This window comes from Pongo pygmaeus, chromosome 10 (assembly GCF_028885625.2).
Source record: "Pongo pygmaeus isolate AG05252 chromosome 10, NHGRI_mPonPyg2-v2.0_pri, whole genome shotgun sequence".
Taxonomy (NCBI): Eukaryota; Metazoa; Chordata; class Mammalia; order Primates; family Hominidae; genus Pongo; species Pongo pygmaeus.
In genome coordinates this window covers 71,956,073-71,973,380 of record NC_072383.2, presented here as the reverse complement: position 1 = coordinate 71,973,380, position 17,308 = coordinate 71,956,073, and positions in this window count along the sequence as shown.

The window sequence follows — 17,308 nt, the reverse complement described above, 5'->3', positions numbered from 1 at the left end:
CTCATCATCCTTCCCAGTTCCAGAACACTTCTAGGAAGTTTCATTTTTCTTATATGCTGAATAACTTGAGGACCCAAACTTGCAAATATGAAAACCTGAATTCTATTAATTCTATTAATTCGTATTAGCCTAATTCATATTCGCCTCTTCCTAGAAGCTGAATAACTTGAGAATCCAAACTTGCAAATATGAAAACCTGAATTCAGGTTTGTCTTTTCCCTGTAAATTAACTATTGTACATCCTACACCTTTTATCCCAGAAAATAAAATTTTAAAGTTAATATAGTAGTGGGGGTAGGCTAATATGCAAAGCAGTAAGTACAATAGTTAATTTATAGTGATCTTCCAAGAAAATAATGGTGCCTTTCCAAAAAAATGTGGATCTTAAGTCTCCTTATCTGATATAAAGACACTGTAAAAATACTTCTCCTCCTCTTAACAACAACAAAATAATAATAATAAACAATATCCCAGATGGATGAAGCAGAGGCCAGTTCCTTCTACTGAATATAGCATTTACTCATATGAGCCAGGTGACACTGTAACCGCCCAATGGGTTCACCTTGTCCGCTGCCTAGACAGAGCCGATTTATGAAGAAAGGGGAATTGCAGTGGAGAAAGTAATTCGCGCAGAGCTGGCTGTGTGGGAGATTGAAGTTTTATTATTATTCAAATCAGTCCCTTGAATTCAGAGATCAGAGTTTTTAAAGATAATTTGGCAGGTAGGGGCTTGGGAAGTGGGGAGTGCTGATTGGTCAGGTTGGTGATGGAATCATCCGGGGTGGAAGTGAGTTTTTCCTGCTGTTTTCTGTTCCTGGGTAGGATGGCAGAACTGTTTGAGCCAGATTACCAGGCTGGGTGGTGTCAGCTGATCCATCGACTGCAGGGTCTGCAAAATATCCCAAGCACTGTTTTTAGGTTTTACAATAGTAATGTTACCCCCAGGAGCAATTTAAGGAGGTTCAGACTCTTGGAGGCAGAGGCTACATGACCCCTAAATTGTAATTTCTAATCTTGTAGCTAATTTGTGAGTCCTGCAAAGGCAGATTAGTCCCCAGGCAAGAAGGGGATCTTTTTGGGAAACGGCTATTATCAATTTTGTTTCACAGTCAAACCATGAACTGAATTCCTTACCAAAGTTAGTTCTACCTACACCAAGGAATGAACAAGGACAGCTTAAAGGTTAGAAGCAAGACAGAATCAGTTCTGATTTCTTTCACTGTCATTATTTTCTCAGTTATAATTTTGCAAAGGTGGTTCCAACACTACCTATCAGTACTTATTCTTAGAGTTGTGACTTAATAAAAGAGTCTCAGGTTCACACACTTAAATGAAGAAGGCCCCAGGCTTAGTTTCTAGGCCCTGGTACCAGTATTGTCATTTGTCTTGAGGAAATCTTGGCCCATTGTGTTTTCTTATTATTTATTGTATCAATAAGTATTATTAGGTTTAAGAGAAGAACAGAAAAAGTAAAATAGCAGTGACTAAAATGAGACAGGAGTTTATTTTGTATCACATAAATGTCCAGGTAGAGAGTCCAAGACTGCCATTACCATCCACTGTCTGAGTCCCAGGCTCCTTCTCTCTTGTCTATCTGCCACAGATAGACTTAACTTAGGGCCTCAGCTGTTTTCCACTTGCATACTATGCAGCAGAGGAAGGCAAACAGTAGAAAGAGGCAAGGAACACAGTCTTATGTCTCCTGAAGTTTCCAAGACTTGACCACATGATGCTGCTGCTTCTAGTTCATTGACTGAGCTTAGTCAAATGGCTGTATCTATCTCAAAATAAGTCTGAGTTATAGTCACCTTGTCTTGTACTTAACTAAATATATTGAGCTCCTACCACTATAGAAGAATGAAAAAAAATGGATATTGATAGTAAGTTCACTTTGTCACACCCAATGACTTGTAAAAGCACACTGTCTGTTGTTATTTTGCCCTTAGAGACACCTTCTATTTTCTGTGAGCACAGGCATGCTTTATAAAATGAGCTTGTTAACAAAAATTGTAAAGGGTTTAAAGGTTTATAAGAATCTTACCTTGTGGTCAAACATTAAAGTTGAGTAGATATGTCTATGAGGTTTTATTAAGAATTGGGTTTAACATTAATAGTATACTAATGTAAAAGTGAAATTTGGCTTATTTGGTATAAAAATCATACAGAAAGCATTGTCCAGTATGAAATAGTATTTGGCTTTCCTTGGGCTGTATTATTTGTATAAAGTTATTGGCAGGTGTTCCAAAATTACAAAAAATTCCTGTAATTCTGATATGACTTAGTGTATGTTATTAATAATTATAATTGTTATGTAAAATTATTGCATACCACAGAAGTAACCAAAATTTCCTTATCAATTGTGGCTTTAATAATGGCTAAGACTTTTTATTATTCACAGACAATTGTTTTCTCACCAGCGCCATAACAGTTTAAAAATGCCATGGCAACATCAGGAAGTTACCCTATATGGTCTGAAAAAAGGAGGCATGAATAACCCACCCCTTGTTTAGCATATAATCAAGAAATAACCGTAAAAATGGGCAACCAGGCTGGTCGCGGTGGCTCATGCCTGTAATCCCAGCACTTTGGGAGGCCGAGGCTAGTGGATCACCTGAGGTCAGGAGTTCAAGACCAGCCTGGCCAACATGGTGAAACCCCGTCTCTACTAAAAAAAAATACAAAAATTAGCCAGGCATAGCAGCAGGTGACTGTAATCCCAGTTAATCAGGAGCCTGAGGCAGGAGAATCACTTGTACCCCAGAGGTGGAGGTTGCAGTGAGCCGAGATTGTGCCCCTGCACTCCAGCCTGGGTGACAGAGTGAGACTCTGTCTCAGAAAAAAAAAAAAAAAAAAAAGAAAGGACAACCAGCAGCCCTCTGAGCTGTTCTGTCTATGGAATAACTATTCTTTATTCTTTTACTTTCCTAAGAATTTATCTAGGATCAATTTGTATGTAAGTAGAGAGCCTATCAAATTATTTAGGCAGGTATATAGAAGGAAACAAAAAACAAAATTTTTCATTTCTAAGTATTATTATTGATTAGAATACAATTTCCTTCATGTTCATCCAAATTGTGACTATATTTTCTACATTTGTGCTTAAAAAATAATAGCCCCAATGACTGCTCATTGTTAGAAACAACCATAGTGTTTTCTCATGGAACATAGATGATTTCACAATAAATTAACAGACGAGGCTACTCTGAGACCAAGATGGGACCAAACCAAAACAACAGCTCTTCATAATCATGTTCAAGTGCAGGCAAAATGATAATATGTCTAAATAACAGACAAAATGTCCTCCTCTCCCAGTAACATAAGTAACTTCTGCTTTTTTGAGAATTACATTTTTTCTGCCTTCCTAATTTCTAGATAAAATTATTAAGACACTCATATAACCACCTCTACTTTTCCTAAAATTCAGAACAAAATCATGCTTTATTGAATCTTCTCCAAATCCCTAAATATAAGCCCAAGCCTGTAAGAAGCCTGTATTTAAACCTTTTACTGAGAAGCTGTGTGCCCACACCTCCACATCCCATGCTCTACTTGCTCCCTTGTTTCAGTGAGCCAATAAGCTCACTTTTGGTTCAACTGCAGTGATTCTCCTTTCTTTGATTGAAAAGCATCAACATAAACAATGCTTCTGGACTAAATGATGGAATTACATTTCGATAAACTTCTTGTAAATTGGAAATATTGTAAATCAAAAGTGTTTTTTGATTTGTAAATAAAAAATCAAATTTGATTTATAATATTTTCAATTTATCACAAGTTTATCTGGATGTAATGCCATCTTCAGCCCAGGATTGTAGCAAATCTGCCATTTTCACACCATTTGAAAGGAAATAAATTGTAAGTTGAACAATTATAAGTTGAGGGCTGTCTGCATTTGTAATTTTTGAAATGTCTAATCCATTAATTTTATTTTGATAGCTTCTGTGTTGTTTTATTTCACAGAGGTAATTAATTTCCAGTATTTGAGAGATCTAAAAGCTAGCTATATATATTTATAACCATATTTTTGCAGTAGATTCCTATGGAAATATTTTATTTTTTACCAACTGAAATAAATGATGCTAATTGCTACTAGTTGGTAAATTTTTTTCTTTAATTTTTTAAAAAAATTTTGTGGGTACATAGTGTGTGTGTATATACACATACACATATGAGGTATATGAGATGTTTTGAAACAGACAATCCAATATGAAATAAGCACATCATGGAGAATGGAGTTTCCTGCTCTCAACCATTTGTCCTTTGAGTTACAAACAATCCAATTACACTCTTTAAGTTTATTTTAAAATGCACAATTAAGTTATTGATTATAGTCTCCCTATTGTGCTATCAAATAGTAGGTCTTATTTATTCTTTCTAAATATTTTTTTTTGGTACTTATTAACCACCCCCACCTGACTTCAGCCCCTCACTACTCTTCCCAGCTTCTGGTAATCATCTTTCTACTCTCTTTGTCCATGCATTCAATCATTTTGATTTTTAGATCCCACAAATAAGTGAGAACATGCAATGTCTGTCTTTCTGTGCTTGGCTTATTTCACGTAACACAGTGAACTCCAGTTCCATCCATGTTGCAAATGACTCGATCACATTGTTTTTTATGGATTAGTAGCATTCCATTGTGTATGTGTACCACATTTTCTTTATCCATTCATCTGTCCATGGATACTTAGGTTGCTTCCAAATCTTGGTTATTGTAAACAGTATTGCAACAAATATAGGAGTGCAGATATCTCTTCAATCTACTGATTGCCTTTTTGGGGGGTATCTACCTAGCAGTGGAATTGCTGGTTCATACGGTAGCTTAACTTTTTAGTGTTTTGAGGAAGCTCCAAACTCTTCTCTATAGTGGCTGTACTGACTTATATTCCCACCAACAGTATATAAGAGTTCCCTTTTCTCCACATCCCCAGCATTTGCTATTGCCTGTCTTTTGGATAGAAGCCATTTTAACTGGAGTGAGATGATAGATCATTATACTTTTTATTTGTATTTCTCTGATGATCAATGATGTTGAGTACCTTTTCATATGCCGGTTTGCTATTTGCATATCTTCTTTTGAGAAATGTGTATTAAAATCTTTTGCCCATTTTTTGATCAAATTGTTAGATTTTTTTTTTTAACTATAGCATAACTTGAGCTCTTTATGTGTTCTGGTTATTAATCTCCTGTCAGATGATAGCTTGCAAATATTTTCTCCCATTTTTGGGCTTTCTCTTCACTTTGTTGATTGTATCCTTTGCTGTGCAGAAGCCTTTAACTTGATGTGAGGATCCTATTTGTCCATTTGTACTTCGATTGCTTGTGCTTGTCGGGTATTGCACAAGAAATCTTTGATCAAACCAATGTCCTGGAGATTTCTCCAAAGTTTTCTTGTAGTAGTTTCACAGTTTGAGGTCTTAGATTTAACTTTTTAATTCATTTTGATTTGATTTCTGTATATGGCAAGAGATAAGTGTCTAGTTTCATTCTGCATATGAATGTCCAGTTTTCCCAGCACCAGATTGTCTTTTCCCTGGTGTATGTTCTTGGCACCTTAGTCAAAAATGAGTTCACTGTAGGTGTGTGGATTTCTTTCTGGGTTCTTTATTCTATTTCATTGTTTTATGTGTCTGTTTTTATGCCAGTACCATGCTGTTTAGGTTACTATAACTCTGTAGAATAATTTGAAGTCAGATGATGTGATTCCTCCAGTTTTGTTCTTGTTGCTTAGGATAGCTTTGGCTATTCTGGGTCTTTTATGGTTTGGTATAAATTTTAGAATTGTTTTTCCTATTTCTGTGAAGAATGTCATTGGCAGTTTGATAGGAATTGCACTGAATCTGCACATTGCTGTAGTTAGTATAAACATTTTAACAATGTTGATTCTTCCAATCCATGGACATAAAATACTTTTCCATTTTAATTGTCTTCTTCAATTTCTTTCATGAACTATTTTCCATTTTTGTGATTCTTTTCAATTTCTTTTATAGTTTTCATTATAGATAACTTTCATGTTTTTGGTTAATTCCTAGGTGTCTAATTTTTATGTGTGACTATTATTAATAAAATTACTTTTTTACATTTCTTTTTCACATTATTTACTGTTGGCATATAGTAATGCTACTGATTATTGTCTGCATATTTTGCATTGTGCAACTTACTGAAATTTGTTTATCAGTCCTAACAGTTTTCTTGTGGATTCTTTAGGTTTATACAAATATAAAATCATATTATCTGCAAACAAGGATAATTTGACTTCTTCCTTTCTAATTTGGATGCCCAGTATTTCTTTCTCTTGTCTGATCGCTCTAGGTAGGACTTCCAGCACTATATTGAATAATAACGGTGTTGGTGGGCATTCTCTTCATGTTCTAGATTACAGAGGAAAGGCTTTCAGTTTTTCCCCATTCAGTATGATACTAGCTGTGTGTCTATTGCATATGGCTATTATTATGTCGAGGTATGTTCCTTCTATGCCCAATTTTTTGAGTGTTTTTATCATGAAAGAAAGTTGAATTTTATCAAATCCTTTTTCAGCAGCAATTGAAATGCTTTTTATCCCTCATTTTGTTGAAATGATGTATCCCATTGATTTGCATATTTTGAACCATTCTTGCATTCCAGGGATGAATCCCACTTGGTCATGATGAATGATCTTTCTAATGTATGGTTGAATTCGGTTTCTAGTATATCATTGAAGATTTTTGCATCAACATTCACCAGAGATATTGGCTTGTACTTTTCTTTGTGTCCTTTTTCACTCAGAAGAGAGGTAAGAAAGAAAATTAGACCTAAACAGGAATTACAGTCAGGAGTAAAAATATTGGCTCTTAGTTGCCACTGGTGCTGGATATTAAGTAATGAGGCTCTGAGAGCAGTAATGAGAAGAAAAGATCTTTTTATTAGTTCATTTAACTGATTAGTGACAAGTTACAAGTAACACATAATAAAACTCTAGAGCTGCAAGATTTAGCGGTGGAGAAAAGGTAAAGAGAGACATTGACATGAACAAAAATACTTTACTTCATTTTCTGGGCACCATGTAAACCTCTCAGTTTCTTGTGCTACCATCAAGAATCAGAGCCCAACAAACTGAATGAAATATTCAAGCTGTGTTATTTTTAAATAATTTTCTTTATGAAGCATAGCATAGAGAATTGCACAAATCATATTTTTTGACTGACAAAATACAGAAAGTGCATGGCTTGAAGAATTTTCAAAAATTAACATGATTGTGTAACCACAATTCAAATCATGGAATACAATATTATCTATATCCTAAAGGCCTCTTATGCTGTGTCTCTTTCTGGTCATTGTGGTTCTCTCTTCCACAGAGTTAAAGATCACACTCACTATTTTTTTTTTTTTTTTTTTGAGATGGAGTTTTGCTGTTTCTCGGGCTGGAGTGCAGTGGCGAAGATCACTCTCACTTTTTTTTTTTTTTTTCTGAGACGGAGTTTTGCTCTTTCCACCCAGGCTGGAGTACGATGGTGCAATCTCAGCTCACTGCAACCACTGCTTCCCAGGTTCACAGTAGCTCCTCCTGAGTAGCTGGGATTACAGGCCCCCACAACCATGCCCGGCTAATTTTTGTATATTTAGTAGAGATGGGGTTTCACCATGTTGGCCAGGATGGTCTTGAACTCCTGACCTCAGGTGATCCACCTGCCTCAGCTTCCCAAAGTGCTGGGATTACAAGCATGAGCCACCATGCCTGGGCGATCACTCTCACTTCTAACATCATTAATTGATGTTATCAGCTTTGGGAATCATAAAATAAGCAATCATTTGTGTGTGGCTTCTTGTGTTTGGTATCACATCCAGGACATTCATCCATGTTGTGGCACACAGCAGCATTCTGTTCATTTTTGCTGATGTTTAGCATACCATTTTACAAATATAAAAAAGGCATTTGTCCATTCTCTTGATGATAGCCTTTCACTTTGTTACCAGTTTTTGGATATTTTAAATAATACTGTACTTTTTTGTATTAGATATAAATAAAATCTTCATTTGCTCCAAATCCTCAGAAAAATTTAGTATTGTCATTTGTTTTAATTTAAGCATTCTGGTAGGTATGTAGTGATGCAGAATGGTGGTTTTAATTTGTAATTTTTTGAAGACTACTAAGGTTGAATATTATTTCTAGTAGCTGGCCATAGAGATAGATAACTTTTTTGTGAGTTCCCTACTTGTATTTTATTTTGTTGATTTGTCTTTTGCATATATTTGAACATATATACACACACACATATGTATATACACATGACATATATATGAGAAAAAATATGTTAGAGAATGAATGACTTTTTATCTTATCAGATGCTTTTTTCTGAATGTGTTACAATGATCATATGATTTTCTTCTTTTTTATTCTTAATGTTGTAAATGAGAAAGGATAATTTTTTCTGTAAATGTTTGAAAAAAAATTGGTAAATTCATTTTGGCCTAGAGGAGTTTTCTTTAGGCAAAGATTTTTCTTTTAGATTTTCTTTATATATGTGTATTTGTGTGAGTGTGTGTGTGTGTGTGTGAGTGTTTATGTATATGTTTTCAGATTTTCGTTATGTGTCCATGCCTGCTTGGGTAGGAGGTATTTTCTTCTAGGATTTTATTAATTAGTTATAAATTTTCAAAAGTATTGTTTTAAATTTACTCATAATATTCTGTTATTATTATCATGTAAGTGTCTGTCGGCTTTGTAGAAATGTCCTTATTAATTCCTGATATGTGTAATTTTTTGTTTTACTCTTTTTTCTTATTAGTCTTACTAGATTTATTTCAATTATCAAATAAGTATTATTCCCTTTATTTTGTTTGTATTGTATGTCATTAACTTTTGTTCTTATTTTTATTATTTCTATTTCTCTGTTTTCTTTGGTTTACTTTGAACTTCTGTCCATGATTCATTTTGACAGATGTTTAGTTCACTTAAGTTTTTAAAAAATCTTTCAGTATAAACATATATTTTTCTTGTCTACTGTCCTAGATTTATCCACTACTATATTTAGTGTGCAATTTTATTTAATTTAAAATCACTTTCTCCTTTTTTAATGTGATTTCCTTTTTGACTCATGGATTATTTAGAAATGAGTCACTTAATTTATAAATGTATAAAAATTTTATTTTTTTATTATGAGTGTCTATCTTCTTACTATTATCAGAGAACATATTTCATTTATTGTAATTCTATAACAATAGTAATATTTGATTTATGGCAGAGCACATGTCCAGTTTGGTAAATGTATCATATACACTCAAAGAAAGTTGAATTCTGCAATTTTAATGTAATATTATATAAATGTCAATTAGATAAAGTTGCAAATGTTATTTTTCAAATATATTATATCCTTCACGAATATTTTGGTCTACTTTTTCTATACCTTACTGAGAGATATGTGTGAAAATTTATGAGTGTAATTGGAGATTTGCTCTTTCCTCCTTTTATTACTATCCATCTGTTTTATGCATTTTGAGACCATGCTAAGAACTGAATATTTAGATTCATAAAATTTTCCTGTGGATAGACATGTTTATCATTATGAAATACACTTATTCATCTTAGCTATCGTTCTTATATTAAATTCTACTTTTCATATAACATTGCAGGTATTCTAGCCTTCTTTTGGTTAATATTTGTCTGCTATAATTTCTTCCATCCTTTTAATTCAACTTTACAGTGCAAATATATTCAACTCTGTATCTCAAAAAGAGCATAGAATTACATATTTTTAATACAATTATAAATTTGGAAATTACTTAGTCTACTACTTTTTAATGTAGTTACTGATATATGTGGTTTTAAATATGCCACTTATTAATATATTTAAAAATAATGTCCTATATCTCTATGTTCTTCCTTCTTTTTTGGCTTTTGTGTTAACCAATATTTTATTGTTATTATTATGGTATTATTTTCCATTTCTCTATTTTTATTGCATCTTTACTTATTTTTTTTCTATTAGCTAGAATAACTTTTAGATTAAGTCATATTTAAATAAGTAAAGAAAGCACCTTGTCACGTTGTCTAATTTAAATTATTACTTTATCATTTATTTTCAAATACAGAGACCTTATTAATTATATTTATCCTTTCTGCCTTTTATGTGATTTTGTCAAGTATTGTAATTCTTCATATATTTAAATCCTATTATTTGATAATCATCTTGATTTACTTGCATATGCACTTTTCCTTAGATGTATTAGATGCTGTGTTGCCTGCTGTGATAATTAATTTTATGCATCAATGTGACTAAGCCACAGAATACTCAGAAATTTGGCAGACATTATCCACAATGTGTCTGTGAGGGTGTTCTGGATCAGATTAACACTTTCAATCAATTGAAGACCTGAATGTAACAAAAAGACTGAGTAAAAAGGTACTCCTTGTGTCTGACTACCTCAAACTGGGACAATCAGTCTTTTCCTGTCTTCTAATTTGAATGGAAACATCAACATTTCCTGGGTCTCAAGCCTGCTGCCTTTTAACCTGGAATCACACCATCAGCTGTCCTGTTTTTCAAGCTTTTGGACTCAAACTAGAACTTGTACCATTGGCTCTCCTGGTTGGCAGGCCTTTGGATTCAGACTGATGTTACACCAGATTGTGGGACTTCTCAGCTTTTATAATGATGTGAGCCAACTCCTTATAATACATATGTCATATGAGAAAAATTTATTATGAGGAGTTGGCTGACACGATATGAGGGAACTTCAAAAATTCATTAAAAATGCAAAGACAAAAATAAAGCATATCAACTTTATTGCTCAAACAAGCTCCAGCAAGTTCAAGACACTGTTTTAAGCGATTATACCAGCCATTTAGTCCATCCCTGAAGAACTAAAGGTCCTGGGAACTTAACCACATAAATACAGTCTTTTTTACTTTATTACCTAAAGTAAAAATGGGTACCCGTTAAAGATTTTTTTTAAGATTGAGAAACAAAAAGGAGTCAGAAAGGGCTAAATTGACTGTATGGTAGATGCCTAATGACTTCCCATCAAAACGCTTATAAAAATGCCCCTTTCTGATGATAAGAATGAGCAGAAGCATTATCATAGTAGAGGACTCTCTGGTGAAGCTTTCACTGGTGTTTTTCTGTTAAAACTTTCCCTTTCTCAAAGCACTCTGACAATAAGCAGATGTTATTATTCATTGTCTCTCCAGAAAGCCAATAAATATTGGATATTCTCTTGGAATAAGAAAGCTGAGGAAAGTGGATTGGGAAGGGCCAAAAGCAAAAAGAGCACATAGTCTTTGATGGAGACTAGCTTTAATCTGATCTCACTTTGTGCCCTAATCTGAGGCACAAAATATACATCAAATTGTCCTCTCCTCGAGGCAAGGGATCCAGCTGGTTTTGGGGAATGCTCAAGCAAAACGCCTTGAGGATTCCCCGAAACTGTTGTCATGACCTTTGCTCATGATAGCATTTGCTTTGTTTTGCTCATGCTACTGTTGCTTTGACTGGATCACTTCCAACTCTTGATAGCCATTGCTATGTGCATTGTCTTCAGGATTGTACTGGTAAAGCCATGTTTTATTTCCTGTTACAATTATACAAATAAATGCTTCAGGATCTTGATCCTACTTGCTTAAAATTTCCATTGAAAGCTCTGCTCTTGTCTGCAGCCAATCTGGGTACAACAATTTTGGCACTGGTCAAGTGGAACGTTTGCTTAACTTCAGTTTTTCAGTCAGAATTGTGTAGGTTGAATCAATTGAGATGCCTCTGATATTGGCTATTGCTTCTGCTGTTAATAATTAGTCTTCTTCAATTATGGCATAAACAAAATTAATTTATTTTTCACAAATTGATGTGAATGATCTGTTGCTGCAGGCTTCATCTTTAACACCATTTTGTCTCCCATAAAATGAATTATCCATTTGTAAGCTGCTGCTGATTTCTTTAGGTCATTGTTTCCATAAACTTTTCATAAAGGATTAATGATTTCACCATTCTTTCACCCAAGCTTCACCATAAAATTGATGTTTGTTTTTGCTTCAATTTTTGCAAAATTCATGTGCTGATAGAGCCTCTTTTCAGACTGATGTCTTACCCTTCTTAGTGCCTCACACTAGATCTTGTTCAGATGTGTTATAACAAGTTAGTACAAATCTACTTCGGTGCAAAAATATTTTGAAATCCATGCATAGTTTTTAAAAAATATGCATTTTTCATAAAATTTTTGAAGATCTCTCGTGTGTGTGTGTGTACCTTTTATATATATATATTTATATATATTTACATATATAAATATATATTTACATATAAATACATATATAAATATATATTTACATATAAATACATATATAAATATATATTTACATATAAATACATATTTACATATGTAAATATATTTATATGTAAATATATATTTATATATGTAAATGTATATGTAAACAGATATATTTATATATATTTATATATGTAAATATATATTTATATATGAATATATATTTATATATATTTATATATGAATATATATTTATATATATTTATATATATGAATATATATTTATATATATTTCTATATTTATATATGAATATATATATTTGTATATATTTCTATATTTACATATATAAATATATATAAATGTATATATATTTATATATATTTATATATGTAAATATATATATTTATATATAGTTATATATGTAAATATATATATTTATATATGTAAATATATATATTTATATATAGTTATATATGTAAATATATATATTTATATATATTTATATATGTAAATATATATATTTATATATATTTATATATGTAAATATATGTATATTTATATATATTTATATATGTAAATATATGTATATTTATATATATTTATATGTAAATATATGTATATTTATATATTTATATATGTAAATATATGTATATTTATATATTCATATATGTAAATATATGTATATTTACATATATAAAAACACAGGCATATATAAGACATTTATTATACAGAATTAGTTCACATGATATATCTATATTACTAGATAGGAATACATATTTTCCTATTGGTTCTGTTTCTCTGAAAAACTCTAACTAATATACCCACCCAGTTCATTTTTACTGGCATGTACACTCTTACAGCTCACAGCTTTATCCTTTATCTGCAGAATTTTTATTGACCAGATAGAACCATCTACTCAGGGAATTTCTGTCCAACTCCCCCCATCCTCATCCTTATCTTTGACAATCAGCTGACAATTAACTGACGTATTAATACCAATAGCTGAACCCGTTTCCGTGAGGGGGGGCGGTTTGATGTATAGTTGTGATTCAGTTTATCCCAATGAGATCAGATTGAAGCTAGTTTCTATCAGAGACTACGTGCTTTCTGTGCTTTTGGCCCCTGCCCGATGCACTTCTCTTATACCAATTTCAGAGCTTTCACAGAGAAGAGATTGGACTGTTAGACTTGGACTGGAGATATATGCATAGGGTCATTTGAGAATTTTGAATCCTCAAGTTCCCCTGAATTCTCTGAGCCTATATTCTTAATTTCTTGTGTTTCTAATGTCTATTAATTTATATTGTAACATTAGAATTTGTACTTGATTCTATCTTATTGATCAACTTCCCTGCTGGAATTCCCTTTTATTTGTTTTCTTGAAAATGCTAGTATTATTTATGTTAAATTTGTGTTTGTTCATTGCAATCTATAATTTTTCTGAGGGTCTGTTTCTGTTATCTATTTACTTTCTCTTGCTTTTGGTCCTTTATGACTGATAATTTGTAATTAAGTGCTTGGCATTATGTATGAAAAACTCCATTAAGGTAATTTTGATCAAGAGATCAAAAGGAAGGGATAAAAAAGCCACAAAATGGCCTCTATAAAAAACATATTAGAGAGGCTTTTGTAAAGATGTTTGTCATAACAATGAATAAAGAAGTCTAGCTGTGAACAAAGATGATGTTGGGGTCCAAAGAAAATTACCAGACACCTAAACTAGTCATTGAAGGGTTGGCAAGAAGTATTGAAAGTAGATAATTGCAAAAAAAATAGTAATTTTGTGGTTTGTGATAGCAGTGAATAGCTGATAACTACAATTCTATCAAGGCTTTGTAGAGCAGTCCCACACCACAAATATATTCAGGGGCTATATAGGAAGTAACATGACAGATTTCACTCAGCAATGCAAGCTGACTCTAAGTATAGGGTTTGTTGTTTGTCACAGCAGGAGAATGGAGCCTTAGGTAGTTCTGCCAAGCCCCACTCATTATAGTGATGGCCACTCTGTTGAGATTAATTTAAAAGCCATTTTTAAGGGATTCTTATAGTGATGGGATTTGCTGTCTACTTCTTGAAACCAAAAACAATCTTTAATTTTTTTCTGTGTATTCTTTCTAACTGGTATTTTTGACAACTCTGAGCCAAACAATAAAATAACAGCAGTCTAAGACAATGTGTATGCATATATATATAGCATCCATGTGGTTATTCTTAGTTTTATTACTCACACATATTAATATATATGTATAGTATGTATGTTATATATGTATAAATCTGTGTCTGTGCATGTGTGCATATACAGGGACATACATATGCACACGCACACATATATGTATATATAATGGTAAGCATCTTACAACAACCTACCATCTTAACAAACAAATAACTATTCAGCCCAAAATTTGAGACTGAGTAATCATGCAACGGATACATAGATAAACCACCTGTCATCAGAAATCACAACTGTATATGATTCCTTTATTGTTATAATTTTAACATATATGTCAGGCAACAAATACTGATAGACTGACTGCAGTATAACATACACTATCCTTTATTTTTATTTATTTATATTTGATACAGGGTCTTACTCTGTTACCCAGGCTGGAGTGCAGTGGCACGATCAGAGTTCAATGTAACTTTAAACTCTTGGGTTCAAGTGATACTTGGGTTCAAGCAAACCCTTCTCAACCTCCCAAGTAGCTAGGACTACAAGCCCACATCACCACGCTTGGCTTTTTTTTTTTCTTCTTTTTTTTTATAGAGACAGAGGTCTCTCTATGTTGCTCAGTCTGGCCTCAAGCAATCCACCTGCTGCAGCCTCCTAAAGAACTAAGATTATGAGCATAAGCTACCATGCTGAGTCTTATACTGTCCTTTAAAATGAGAATAGAACCAGCACTACCCCAAATCAAACAGCAACTATATGCAAATTGAGACACATTACTGCCATCTTCCAGAATGTGTTGGTAATAATTTAAAAAAATTAGGATGATTCTAATGTTAATGTTACCCCTTAGAAAAGTGAGATGCACAAGCTGTAAAAGCTATATGCTTAAGCCCTTATAGAATGACTAACTCATCCCAATTTTCCAAGGATATTTCCAATTTTAGCACTGAAAACCCCACATCCAGGGAACTGTGTAGTTCTATGCCAACCAGGATGGTTGGTCACCCTACTGGAAATAGCAGTGAAAAAGATAAAGCTCCTTTCTATAAACCTTACATTTAAGTTTTCAAAACCAACAATTAAATATAAATGAATATGTAAAATGTGTGGTTCAAAGTACAGATAAATGAGTTATGTATTGAAAAAGATCAAAATTCAGGATAACGCAAGATTTTGGTTGTAGCAATAGGGAGTGCTAACTTTGGTTGAGATTAAGAGAAGAAACAAATACTAATTCCATTTTGATTAAATGTCTAAACCAGTGTCTCAAGTCAGCCTCAATAAAGAATGTAGTGCATTAGAAAAGCACAAAAGACTTCATTCTATTTTCAGATTTGCCAATAGTCAGCTGTGTGATCCTGAATAAGCCACTTAACTTTCCTGAGTCTGAATTTCTTCACCGTAAATTATAGAAGATGGGCAATATAATCTCTGTGGTTTTTTCTCAGCCTAAAATTCTAAAATAACCTTCCCAATCAAGATTTAAATTTTTCCAACTTTATCTTCAGACATAATAAACATCATGTCGCCTGTTTCTGTCGAGTTGCTACTCAAACCATTAATAAGTAGAAAAAATTGGCCTTTTGCCTCTTGGATAATGTTACTTATTGTTCATCAGAAGTTGTATGGTGAATAGAAATTTATTGTTGTGTCACATTTTACTTGCTGGGAAGGAATATTAGCTAATAATGGAACTGTTTACAGCACAATGCATTTGTACAAAAGAGTTTGCCTTCTGCACAAAACTGATGAGGGATTTTTGAACTAGTTCATTTCCTCCTTATGACTTCTTAAAAAAGGCTTTCCACTTGCTGGGCAATCATTTAAAGAGCAAAGTTATAGTTTATATCCCTTGTGGCGTATATTGAGGGAGCAAAGAGTTTCTCAGTGGTGGGATATTTAAAGCCATTTTATACTGCATGATCATAAGCAATTATCTCCCCAGTGACTGCTCTTCCAGGGATTTTTTTCACTATGCAGACTTATTAAGCCCATGAGCTTTTGAATCCAATAATCTGGTTTGAAACCAGTTCCATTACTTACTCATTTTGACACTGTAGACAGGTTATTTACTCTTTTTATAAAACAGATAATATTTCCCGTATCACAGAGTTATTTGAAGCTTAAGTGTGATAATATAGATAAAATGCTAAGTATGGTACTTGAAACATACTAGCTGTCCAATAAATGTTTGCTTGAACTATGATTATTTTAAAATCCAAAACAAGTCCTATAGATAAATTAATAATAAAGCAGTGGCTTGCCATTTGGCACTACTGAGCAATCTTTTAATATACCTAAGCCAATTTTATCTATTATGCGAGGTATTTATAAGTGTCATAAATTTCATCGTGGTCAGTAAATTGGACCTTGGATTTCACCTATTTCAGATCATAGCTGACTCTTCTAAGTGTTCATAGATGCACACAATGAAGTACCTACTTTGTTGTACATTGAGTACATTGTACATGGGAGTAAGTGTACATTGAGTAAACATTAAGTGGATGCTAGAACCATAAAATACATAAACTTTAGATATGAGTTTAACCTAAATAGTTAACATGAAATATAAAATAGAATAGTTTTTAGAAAAAAATGGGGCTGTCATAGGATATAAGTAAAATCAATTCTTTTATCTTTGTTTTAATTATGCTAACAAAAGTGTTGTTCCTCAGAAGGAAATTATTTTTACATGAGTCAATTGATTTTATGAAGGAGATAAGTAGTTTTCAAAACACAAGCTCAAAATCAACATCTTAAACTTTATAAGAGCTTTGCCTTATCTAAGTTTGAAGATTATTGTCTTATAGACACAAATAATGATTAAATGCAAATGAAATAACTCAAAGTTTCTTTCATGATACAGAGTAGAATGCACACAAACTAGTTTATATTTT